The sequence below is a fragment of the Anas platyrhynchos genome, chromosome 6 (genome assembly GCF_047663525.1).
Source record: "Anas platyrhynchos isolate ZD024472 breed Pekin duck chromosome 6, IASCAAS_PekinDuck_T2T, whole genome shotgun sequence".
Lineage (NCBI taxonomy): Eukaryota > Metazoa > Chordata > Aves > Anseriformes > Anatidae > Anas > Anas platyrhynchos.
In genome coordinates, this window is record NC_092592.1 from 24,882,148 (window position 1) to 24,895,196 (window position 13,049).

Below are 13,049 nucleotides of genomic sequence, written 5' to 3' on the forward strand. Positions count from 1 at the left end.
GTAGTCCCACAATAAAGTAGGCAGAACTGTAATTCGCTATTTAGAGTAGCTCATCATTCCAGACTGAGCTAGCACTAAAACTATCCATTTCACAATTGCAGAGCTAAAAAATCCATTGCTTACATAATACATTTGGTATATTTGCAGTGTGTACTGTTTCTGTTCCACTACCTCAGAAAAGTTTCAAATGCAGAAAAACAGGTAACATTGGAAAACAAAATATTTTCTTTTCACCATAAAGACTGAGTAATAACTAACTGGCATTCTCTAAATGGAGATTAACAGTGTTGAACCAGCTGTTCCCCATTTCACAAGTGTCTGTGTCCCAGAAGTACCCAGGACATATACTCTTTGGAAAGTTTTACCTCCAGAGTTCAAATTCAAGTTTAAACAAAACAAGAATAAACAGAACCCACACCCCAACACCCTCCCTCCCAAAATCTCCACAACATGCAACAACACTTCCTCACCCTCCATTCATCTTCAACTACAGGTATGAATTGGTAAACAAAGTTAGTAAAAAAAAAAAAAGAAAAAAAAAAGAAAAAAAGTTATGTGTAACACAATTATGGAAAGTGCGTTAGGAGTTATAATCAGAACCTCATCTGAAATGCCCTGATTCAGCCAAACATTTCAGCAGAAAAATGGACTTCAGATATGCGAGTCAGACTCCCTGAAGTTACACAATACTAAACCAAGGGCTTTGACTCCAGTTAAAATCAACACCGGACAGATTTGCTCCGGTTCTAATCTGTTGGTTGAAAGTTTCATGAGAATATGAATTTCCATGAGGCCTGTGCTTCAAAGAGCAGACATCTTACAAGACTTGGTAACCTTGAAAAATTTCCCTTGGAATCTTATAGCATGTGGATGCTATTTCTTATGTGCCCATTTTTCAATCCAACCTTAAATTACACTGGACCTAAACATCTTTACTCATTATTTTTAGGGGTGTGACAGTTGGAGTACCATCTGTATTCCTCCCCTTACAATATTTAAATTTTACATTTAAATGTGTGGTGGAAGGGCCACCGATCTTCTTCTGCTATGTTTACCTAGGACAGAGTATCTGAAAGGGAGAAGAACACCAGCACTGTGTTATAAATTCTGAAGATAATCAAAAACATTTGACATAAGAATCAATCAACTCAGGTGATATGCTTAGCTGACCAAAAGTAGGGTGAAACAATCATGTTTAGGTACTTTCAAAACTAGATGAGCTTCTGTCTTTTATTTTGCAAAGGACTATCTAATGCATCATCGTGAGTGGGGTTACCATTGGTTTGTAGCAATACAGATATGCAAGTCAAAGTGTTGATGAGACACTAATCAGTGCTTTTGAAGTAAAAGCAAACTCAGACCTAATCACATACGAGGTAACAAAAAAGGTGGAGGCAGTCAGGGGCCCGCATATTAGTCAAAAGACAACAGGAAATACTGTCAGAGAGCAGGTACCTAGCAAAATTTGTGCAGTCAGTGAGTCAAATCTTGCTGCTTTTCTTCAGAACTCGGCCTGATGGCCAGACTGCTACTATAATGGTGGCTCTTGCCAAACCAACATACCATTGTCAGCTTCTCTATTCACAGCTGATTCAATATAAGCTAAGGTTATGCAATATTTCACATTATATTATCATCTGCCTATAATTTTGCAAATCCTCAAATGATTAATTTGAATTCTTTCGTTCTTCTCCGCCCTGGAACAGTCTTCTGTAGAACTTCAGTGCAATTGTACCACTGCTCCTTTAAATGAAATTAGGAAAGGAAGAATAACTTTGCCCCATCAAAACACGCAGATGACAATGCCTAGCACAATCACGTTTAAGAACAAGGACTTAAAAACTCGTCTCGGCAGACCATTATTTTGTAGATGTATAAGCTCAGTATGGAGATCAGGATGAAGAATCAGTGGGTGGAGGGGAAGGCAGAAAAAAGGACCTTAGCAAAAGGATTCATGTCCACAGATTAATTACTGCTTCACCAGTGACTGAGGACAACAAACTAAATGCTGTCAGCCCAAAAAGTCTGTCAGAAGTCTCTGTGGGATTGATACATTGAAATTCCATCTTGTGGAAATACACTGATGTTGTTCATGAAGCTTTTTTCTATTCAATTTCCTTTAAAAAACAACCAGCCATCTCTTTCTTTTCCTTCATAAATCAAATCTAAACACATCAGACTGGAGACCCAAACCTAACAGACACTCTTGCACCAACTTCCCTTCACCACAGTCATACTTCACATAAAGGCTGGAGTACCCTGTCACCTTGCAGAGCTGCTCTGACAGCAAAATGTCTTAACTGTGGTTAAGCCTTAGCATTCCAGAAGGCATTTTTGAGAAAAGTCAGTATGCATCACAGATAAGGAAGACGATTTGACCTTCAAACTCTAAACAGCAGTATGCTCCAGTTAAATGGAATAGGCAACCAACTATCTTTGCATGCAGTTACAAAAGGAGTCTGATTTAGCAGGGCAGAAAAAGAGAGAAAGCCAAGCCCAAAAAGCTCTTGCATGGTTTATTTAATAAAAAAAAAACAAAACATGTTTTTATTGTAATCTGAACAAGGCTCAGTAACTACATTCTGGGAATCAAAGATTCAAACTCTGTGTTCTTAACTTCTTTTATTTCACAGAGCCAAGCCTTTCACAGATGCTGCACGGTCTAGCAATGGTCGGAGAAGACTGAGAGCCATTAGGATACTGAGTCCTAGTCCAAATTCACAGCACTGACTCATAGTCTGGGACAAGTCACTTGACCTCCTATGCCTCAAACAGTCCAGCTGGAAAATACAGAAAGGAAAGCAGCAACCCTGAATGAGAAACAGTTATTATGACTAAGATCAGCTCCTGGATAAATCAAACATCAAATAAAATGTGTTTTCCATATGGAAGCTGCTTTCCTAATGTGGAATAAAATGTAAATGCCTGTCAATTATAATTATCTGAGAGGCAAGTGGTGAGAAAAGCAGCTCTGGGACAGGCCAACACAAAAGACTCAGCTAGGAATGAAGGACAGTTTTTGAGGTATAGAAAAATGAGAGATGGAAGATATTCGGGCATCTGGCACCAACAGAGGTGAAACCATGATTTGAGGAGGTCAGAGAAAACAATGTGTCTGAGTCAGAAAAGGTCACTTATTCAATATTCCAGCTGTAAGATGAAAGAATGCAAGTGGAGATTTTTCACAGCAGAGATCACAGATATAAGAACATCTAAAAAGTAGATTGTTATTTGAAAATGCCCCTGACATATGTTTGGCCTCTCAGGCCAAACAATTTCTCATCAGCTCCCAATTTTACCTTTTCCTTCTCCCCTCTTTCACTTCTCTAAGCAGTAATCCCCTGTTTTCCCAGGTTTCCCATTCCATCAAGTAATCCAGTCTTTTAACTAAATTACAATGCCCCAAACTTAATTTCAATAATAGTGCACTGCTTTAAATATTGGACCATCTGAACAATCCTGGTCTTCTACAATTCTGTTAATACCCTAACGTCACAGATGTGCCAATACAAGGAGATGAAATATTCCCTAGGAAACAGTAGATACATTGCAGCCAGGTCCTATCCTTGCACATTCACCAACAAATAGAAGTGCTGTGCATCCGAAAATGATCACTACTGCTCTGCTGCTATAAAGACATCCTCACAGAAGCCCAAGACAGAAAGCTGTATGTTTTCTTCCCATATAGAAGATAAGCCAAGTCTACTTCCCTCTTCTGGACCACACACTAGCTGACCAGCAGTCATTCAAGATTGCTACAAGCACATCTGTGTCAAAAGCTAACCAGATCCCAGGTAGCATAAAAATGACATTTTGTCTGTTCTGTTTCTTCTTAGCTGTGCTTTCTGCATGTTTTTGTGACAGAAAACCATTCCATTAAAATATAGTGTTTTTGAGAGAAACATATTTCCCATGCTTAAGGAACAGCTAAGTGTCAGTGTCATTTCTTACTGGTATTTATGAGGTTAATATGAAGGTGAATAGGTGACAATGCAGGTAATACAGATGATTTTTTAAGAATTAATACCTTCTAGAAGCATGTAGAAAACAAACAGCGAAGGAAAAAAGAACTACATCATCTGAATTTAGAATAGATACTGATTCTGCAGCATTACCACAAACTTTCAGATTTACCAGCCACAACTTTATGATTTTAGAGAAAACAAGAACTACAAAAATTTCAGATGTCTATAGAATAAAATGTAGGGTGAACAGACAGTCAATGCCACTAGTGAATTGTGAACTAAGTGAAACAGCTAGAGTCTGAGAAGCATCCAGCTACAAATTACACAGTGAATCATTTAAAGAAAGTGATTTCCTTGGACTGACTTCGTAGAGCTAGAACAAATTGTGAGCATGCTGTATAAACAGCACTATCCAGTTCAAGCTGGAAACATAACATCAGGAAGTCCACTAATATAACTGACCAAGGAAGCAACACCTATGAAGATTGGTAGAGCTTATTCAAAACATTAAAAAGCAAACACATGCAAAATTTGAGTTTACAGAATTTACAGCACAGAGATTTTAGCAGATGACACATGGATATGCCTTGGTTTCGGTAAAGAATACCATCTTTCACAATACAATTAACCTATGTAATAAACAAATTTACTCCACGTAGATTAACAAGGTATCACCACATAATCTTTCATTTCTAGTAGTCAGAGGAAGGTGTTCATTTAACATTGCTCATATACCAATCTGAGAAAAAGCTCCAAAGAAAATACAAGCATAAAGACAAGCAAGTCTGGGACCTGTATACTAAACCTGTCAGTGGGAGAGAAGTTATCCATTAAAATGTGTTCTCAACAGAAATATATATATATATATTTGTATATGAATATTGTTGAAACAAATTCAAATAAGTAATACAGAAAAACATAGTAGGTTAATAAAAGCAAAGTTCCTTTCTGAATATAATGGATTCATCTGAAGGGAGGTAGAAGATGTGACAGATTTATTTGAAAGTGGGTAGCTGCCTGTTTTCTTCTCATTCCCACCAGACTTCTCTGAAATAAATTGTTGATGTCACTTATTACACAAGAAAAATGTGACTCTTTAAAGGTCACTCCCAGTTATTTTTTGGTCATTATAAAATTTCAAGGCCATGGCACCTAACAGAACACTCAGTTCCAAAACCACCTCTCAGCCATACAGCAGGGGTGGCTCCAGTCATCCTGAGCACAGGGATGGCTCAGCCTACTCTGAGCGTATCGGTAAGCAAGCAAATGCGGGCAGCTTAGCATACTTACTGGATATGACTGCAAGTAGAGACAATTCCCTCCAAAAATTCTGAAAATCTTGAAGTTATGGCTTGGAAAAGGACCCAAGAGTCCCTATTAGCACAGAACATTTCAAAACAAGCCCTTCACCAGAAACAAAGCTCTGTGCAATTGAGCGTTGCTTTTGAGGCTCTTAAGGCGTCCTTTAGACACCTTAACAAATATGTTGCCTGCGTAAATGGCACCCGAGACAGGGTGATTTTTTGCAGCTGCAAGAAAGCCTGAAAAGATGCTTTTTTCCTAATCTATACTGCGTCAGTCTGCATTCATGGGTACTCCCTCAGTTGTATAGATACACCTATTGACTTAGTGAAACAAACTAAAAAAATGTTGACAAGCTCCATTTGAAACTCAACTTCTCTTCAAAAACAACTAACTGAACAAGACTGGCCACATCAGAAACCCTGCAGCAGTGACAAGGCACCAGCATTCTCACTGCAGCAAATTAGTTAATCCTCTGCAGTTTTTGCTGAGGTGGGATAACCTGCCAGGGCACAGGACAAGCCAGAAGCATTTATGGCCTACCAAGGCGGGACAAGGAGCATCACTTTACTGAGTGGCCTCAGGCTGCTCCACAGGGTATATAAACCCACGCTGGCAGCTTTCTACAACAGTACAACTTCCAAAATACTGCAGTGAAAACTATCAGTAGCACTGAATATTTTATGGTCTGCAAAGCCAGCACTGACAGTTTCTCACTTCCATATAGCCAATAGAAAATGGAGGAGAAAGAAAAAAAAAAAAAAAGGCTTTAGAAGAAAATAGGGGAAAAGAGGGTAGCAGCTGAGTAAGCAACAGAAGAACAGAAAGCAACGCTGAAGGCCTAAGCAACACAGTCTTGCAGTCAGCAAACAACCCAAAGAACTAGACTTGCTAACCACAACTCAGTGGGTTATCTGATCTGATGATGAGGATATGAAACATGGAACTATGCCAATTTATGGCTAATCTGCTGTCAGGGACTCTCATTTAGCAGGAAAATGGCAGTTCTGTAAGGTCAAGCAAAGACCTCTCTTGACAGTATCCTTAACAGGATGTCAAAGAAAACATTTGGGAATCTCAAGGCAGACAGAACCAAGACAAACTGCGTGTTGGAATTATTACAATTTAGCATTCCCATTCTTCTCTTCCCATTGTTTCGATCACATTTTTCTTTGCCATTCACAAGTAAGCTGCCATGTATTTGAACACTCCTGTTAAATGCTTTGGCAAGTCATCAAAAGGAATATCTCACTGCTCCTACACACCAATGACAAAAATGAAACTACTGCAGCTTTTTGCCCATAACAGTGCAAGGTTTGACCACAATCACTGAGTCGGGACTCCAATTTACCTCTTTCCTGTTCCCTTTTAGGATCACACCAATACTACTCTATTATTTTCAAGCTTGCGTGCAGAGTATCAGGTTCTTACACCTTTTGGTGGGCTATCAATACAATAAACAAGTGTACTATGGTGCAAGCCCCTTCTCTGTCATCTCAGATTTTCTATTGTTTAGCCCTTAAGTAACTTAAACTCCACGTCAGCCCCCAAAGACTAGTTAATCTGGTAACCACCCAGAGTAATGCAACATTAATGAAGGAAAAGTGTGAGACTAATATTTATTCTCAAAGGATACTACTTGAAAAAGAAGCTCAAAAACTCTACTGCATTGTATGGGTAAGATTGCACTGAATTAGTGATGGTTCAACCACTTTGGAAAAAATGTACAAATTTTCCACCACTGTCATCCAGAAATATTTTAAATGTTTTTACATCAAGTCTAAACAGAACGTTTCTGAAATAACTTTAATGATTTTTCAATCTTACTTACCTTGCAAGCAGAGCCAAAAGGCCAAAATACCACTGAATATTCTCATCACCAAATGAATAGACAGTAAGAGGTTAATATCAGAAATCAACTTTTTGTTTCAGCTTTTACAGCCAACATTTAAAGTCTAAAGAAGCTTGGAAAAACTGACAGTATTTTAGGTGCTTAAATCAACAAATCACAACTTTAATATTTCTTGAAACAGTCATGTTTTCTTTCTTTTTATGTTGATACAGTGCCAGTACATCATTGTAAGCAACAAATAAAATGATTCATACAATTATAACAAATAAGAATCACAGAATCACAGAATTTCTAGGTTATAACAAATAACAAATTATAATAAACAATTAGAAAGGTCTAGCAATTTAAGCTTTCACAACGAATACAAGATCAACATCAGTATCTCTTTCATCCTAGAGCCATTTTTGTTCACTAAATGATTTGATCACTCCAATTAACAGCAACCTGAATGGAAACATGGATTGTAATTATCACAAATAGTATTTTCAGTTAAAAGAATGTGAGAAATTTATTGAGAGGGTTGTGAGGCATTGGAATGGGCTGCCCAGGGAATTGGTGGAGTCACCATCCCTGAAAGTCTTTAAAAGAGGTTTAGATGTTGAACTTAGTGATATGGTTTAGTGGAGGACTTGTTAGTGTTAGGTCAGAGGTTGGACTCGATGATCTTGAGGTCTCTTCCAACATAGACAATTCTATGAAATTCTGTGAAATTAATATTCTGTGAAATTAATATAGTGTAATCTGTAGATTGGTGCTAGGTGAGTTTGACTTTTTTTTTTTTTTTGCATAGCTTTAGTAAGAAATCTGAATGCCTATCTTTTTTTTTTTTTTTTTTTTTTTTTTTTTGCTATTTGTACTTACAAAGGACCGAGACAAACTATAGGAAGAAAATTCTAACAAAATGTGTGTCCCACTTGATTTTTAATAGTATTTCAATTTTCTCCTTATAACTCCAAAATACTTTAAATGCACTGTGTAGCAATTTCTAAAACATTTAGGAGAACTGATAACAAAAATACCCTCAACAACTGGAGGCAAAGAATGGCTACCTTAGTATTAAAAGACTTTGGCTCAAACTATACACTGCAAAACAAATAAACAACAAACACTGCTTTTATCATCAGCTCAATTTATACAGCTCTTCAGAGAAGCCATACATAGGTTGTACCCCTGTGTGGCCTTGCCTAGAGCTTTCAAGGAAGCGACAGAACTCCCAACTAACTTGGAGCTGTGTGCGAGACCTCCCTGCTGGTGTGCCACAGCCCACTGTCAGGAGTTTCTCACTGCCCACATCAAGAAAGGCTGCCCAGAACCTCAGTGATGATACAGCCTTCATCCTTCACCTCCATAAACAATCCTACCACCAACCTGTCCCCACAAGTGCTGGAAGAGAAGGCACAAGATGTCACAGAAGACAGTCCTCACCTAGACCTAGAATTTTTGTACCGCTCTATGATTTTTACCCAGTATAAAGGACTGATGAAAGATTTACATGCATTTAGATAAAATAGGTTATAAACAAGCCATTAAACAATGTCTGTGGTATATCCTGATCCCTTCAATAAGAATATATTGCCATTACACTGCTTGTATTCTGGAAAATTCAATTTCTCCTTCCCTGGCTTCAGCATACAGTATCCTGAAAGAGAAAAAAGCTCATGCTTGCTGCAGCAGAGCTATCCCCATGAGATAAGGACCACTGACTACTGGAATAGGTGCACTCATTTAAGATACTGCAGCCTTTTCAGATGTGGCAGAACTGTCCAAGACAATGAACAATTGCAATTGTTCAGAAAGGCTGAAATGCACTCTGAGAACACGTAGTTTTTTCCATTTAGCAGAAGCAAGAGGGAGGAAGTAGGGTTATGAGCGTTGTAACAATCACAACTCACATCACAAACTTGATCACAACCTGAATTAGAGAGATTGGCTTAGCAGTGTAGATCTTGAACTATTGCAGATGTCCACCAAATTTGACATTTCCTCATTCTCCCCTCTTTGTTGTTCACAAAGGACATGACTGCTAATTTCTTCCTTATGTTTATATCTGTTCTTTGCTGAGTAACACAACAGTGATGAATTGTTTCAATACAATTAAATGATGCCTACTGCAAAGAACACACACTTCATACAGTGACCAAATATAGCAATTTTAACCAAAAAAAATCCATAAATGTGACATTTTCCTTAAAAGAGTTTCTGAGTGTTGTAATAAACTCTTACACAGCATAAAGAGAAATTCAAAAATTCTGTTTCTAATGTAATAATCAGAAAATGTGATATTTAAAAAATACACATAAAATAATGTCATAGATTTATTTATTTAAAACAAATGCAACAATTCTGGGAGTCATGAATCACAATTTCTGAACAGTCAGGGATGACAGACTTAAAGCAAGACTTGTTGTTTCTGATGCCAAATTTAAGTCTGTAAAAGAAATGTTGCTTATTCCCAACAGATTAAGTCTCCAGATCTACTAGAAGCAAGGAGAGTGTAGGTATAAGGAATTCCTTTTCACGGAAAAGAAACTGAATTTATTACAGGCTCTTCAGCCTGGTAAGTTTCCATATTTAAAAAGTGGCTTTGCACAAACTGTTTTAGCTGACACATCTTTATCTAATAAGTAGCTGAAAATTGCATTGACAGATTTTTCATTACTAACAGTCCTATAATTGACATACACTTGTAAAACCTGCCCAACTCAAGACTGTATCATAAGATGACATAGATTCAAACTTAAACAAATACATAAAGCCATGACCCATTTGTTTTGATATTCTGCAGTGTTCCAGACGGGGAGAAAAGCCATCACTGAAACCATGAGACATACAAGACTTCACAATTTATTAAGAAGATTAGCTGGGTTTAGTTTGTGCAGTAATGATTAGTCACTGAATATGTGTTGGTTTGAAAGCCTAAAAGGTCAGGGATCAAGGAATTATTTGGCTTAAATGTATTTAGTTCCTTTTTTTCCATCTTTTAAATAGTTAAAAGTTTCTTTAAATCAAGCAGAACTTTGCAAACACAGAACTCCAAATATGTTCTGCACAGAACAACAAATGCACCTTAAATATTGCGTGTTTTTTCACTTTCCGATTATATTTGTAGAACTGCCTGCTGTGAAATGACAAAGTTCATGGTTCATCTGAACTTTTGAACTCAAGTGAGTATTTGACACAGCAAAACAATCTAAATGAACCTAACACAAAGTTTTCATAGTTTAAACCTAGCTTTCAGGCCTTTGTCTGGGGCAATTGGGTAGGAAAGTTCTTTATTGATGTTGTAAAAACTACCAGTTTAATAACAGGCAGAGAGAGTGCAGAGATCAGTGGAAAGAGCACCTTAGCATTTCTGAAATAGTGCTGGTTTGGTAGTTCATTGAACTTTACCTGACCCCATTACGAAGGCTTCCCCAGGACAAGTTGTAGCTGCATTTGTGACAAGACTGAAGCTTCCTATCTTATTTCAAATAGGCTCCAGGGCTGGGAGTTCACAGATAAAGTTAGTTAAAAAAAAAAAAAAAAAAAAATACTCTGCACACATGAATTCACTTGGCTCCCTACACTGCAATTTCATTTTTATGTTCAGGCTAGATTCCCTTTATTCTGGAGAAGTTGAAATATTTTTTTCCAAAGGGAAAAAAAAATTGTCTTGACATATACCAGAATGAGAATGAGTCCTTAAAAAAAAAAAATAATAATAATAAAATAAAAATTAAAAAAAAAGAGAGAGAAAGAGAGAGAAAATAAGGTGCATTTAAGATCCTTATGGCAATGCTCCTCACAGACCCTAAATCTCGGCCTTCTTGCATCTAACTGCTATGATCCCTTCTTAAGAGTTACTAAAAATTCTACAGAAGGAAGTCTCACTTCACACGTTACCAATTTTAGACCTACCAGCCAGCAAAACTTGGAAAATATTTTGAGGCTTTTAAAATTACTTTTAAGACCCTGGAAGATGTCCCACACTTCAAGTTCATGATCAGTTTCATAATTCACCAGCATTTATGAATGACAAAGATATCTGACCACACTAACAGTGATGATTGCATACTGCACGGGGTTCAGATGGGCCTTACAAAATCAACAGATGGGTGATGAAGCCCTACAACCATTCAGTCCTCTGTAAATCCCCGGTGAAGATAATCATACTGCACCAGAACCTTTATTTCACCATCCCATCAGACTAGAGTCACTCAGGACTTCCCTTCCATGCGGAAGAGTGGAAAGACCAACCCAGAGATTACCTAATTATTTACTTTCTGCAGCTGTAACAATTGCAAAATTTAATGTCACCTCTCCAATAAAGCTTACCAACGTAGTTATATATGCTTTTACCCAGCTGAATGACACCAAGAAGACAAGCTCGAGTACCAGAAAACCCCTGAAGTATTTGCTATTCCATTATTTTCCCCCTAAACCTCTCAGGCTGGCCATTGGACACCACAGCCCCACTCATGCAGCTCCACTTTAAGCCTTCCACTTCATTTGTGGTGGGCAAGGCTCCCTTCCACCACACAGGTTGTTGTTTTTTTTTTTGGTGGGTTTTATTTATTTATTGCTTGTTTGTTTAAACCCCCTGCAATGCGACAGCGTCCTGCAGGAACGAGAAAAGGAACCGCCTGCCCCCCCCGACACGTCGTGGGGCTGCGGAGAGCACGGCGGGCACCTCCTACCGCCCCCCCCCCCCGCCACCTGCCCGCGGAAAAATCGCTCCCCTGTACCTGCAGCAGGCGGTCCCGGTGTCTTTCCCTGCTCGCTTCCAAACCCACCACCGCCGAGCTCCGGCCACCAGCCCGGCGGCGGCGAGGGGACACGGACACTGCGCTGTGTGTGTGTGTGGGGGGTGGCCCTCATGCCGCCGCCGCACCTGCCCCGCCGCGCACACCTGTGCGCCGCGCGCTGCTCCCTCAGCCCTAACGGCCGCGGCCCCCGGCCTTAACGGCTGCCCCGCTAACGGCCGCGCTGCCCCCTCACACGCACACCCCCGCCTCAGTAACCGCGGAGCGGGGAGCGGGCTCCCTGCTGGCACGGAGGGTGGCAGTACTGGGGGCTGGAGGTGGCCTCACACCTGTGATTTCAATCCAGCCCTCCATGCTAACCAGGGGCGCCAGCAGTGATGGCAGAGCCTTTTTTTTTTTCCTTCTTTTTTACGGTTTTCGGACACCCCCCCCCCAGTGTTCTACAGTGTCCTTAAGCATGTGAAGAAACTGACAGCAACACACGGTTTGAAGGGCAGTACCCTCATTAAATTCCATACAGGGATCTGATCTACATATGACACGAACATTTTGTTCTCTCCAGTACTCACACTAATTTGAAAAAATGTAATAAAATCAGTTGAACCTTTGATTGGCTCCATGTACTCCCCATGAAGTGGAGAATTCACACCCTATATGTTCCATAAACTAGCTTGATGCTTTTTTTCAAGGGATAAATTTACTTTTCTCCATCCACTGACATTCCAGTCGAAGACCCAGACACAGCTACCGCAAACCCAGCTCAGCCTGGACCCGCAGAGCAGCTGCATCTTGGGATCCCTCTGGGCTAGGGGGTGGAAGAGTGGCCGTTGCCACCCATTTTGTGAGCCCGGGAGAAAGTTACTTCTGGCATCCGGCATGATAATGGACAGGAAAGATTTTGGTGCCAGCCGCCCTGAGGCTGCTGTTACCATCACAGTGGCAGGTGTGGATGACCAATATGTTTAATCCTTCACATCCCCTTGTCGTTCTTCTGGGAAGTTCAGAACAGTATATCAAACCCATTCCCCAACTGAAACACTGAATCCTCTGTGAGACTTAGGAAGCTGACCCTTGCTCTGTAGACCCTGTGTGTGCCCCTGCTCTCCCATTTCTTTCTAATTTGTTGTAGGACTTAGTACTGGCAACCTATTACAGAAGCATCAATCAAATCAGCTCCTAAAATGGCTT

General features: G+C 39.6%; 1 long non-coding RNA gene across 1 annotated transcript in view; it reads right to left on the bottom strand.

Annotated features, from left to right (window-relative positions):
- LOC110351660 (uncharacterized) overlaps positions 1 to 12,846 on the bottom strand; it is a 60,873-nt gene extending 48,027 nt beyond the window's left edge. The window contains exon 1 of the long non-coding RNA XR_003498047.3: positions 11,844 to 12,846. This is a non-coding gene — a long non-coding RNA (uncharacterized lncRNA). The remainder of the gene's footprint in view (positions 1 to 11,843) is intronic.
- Positions 12,847 to 13,049: the final 203 nt, after the last annotated feature.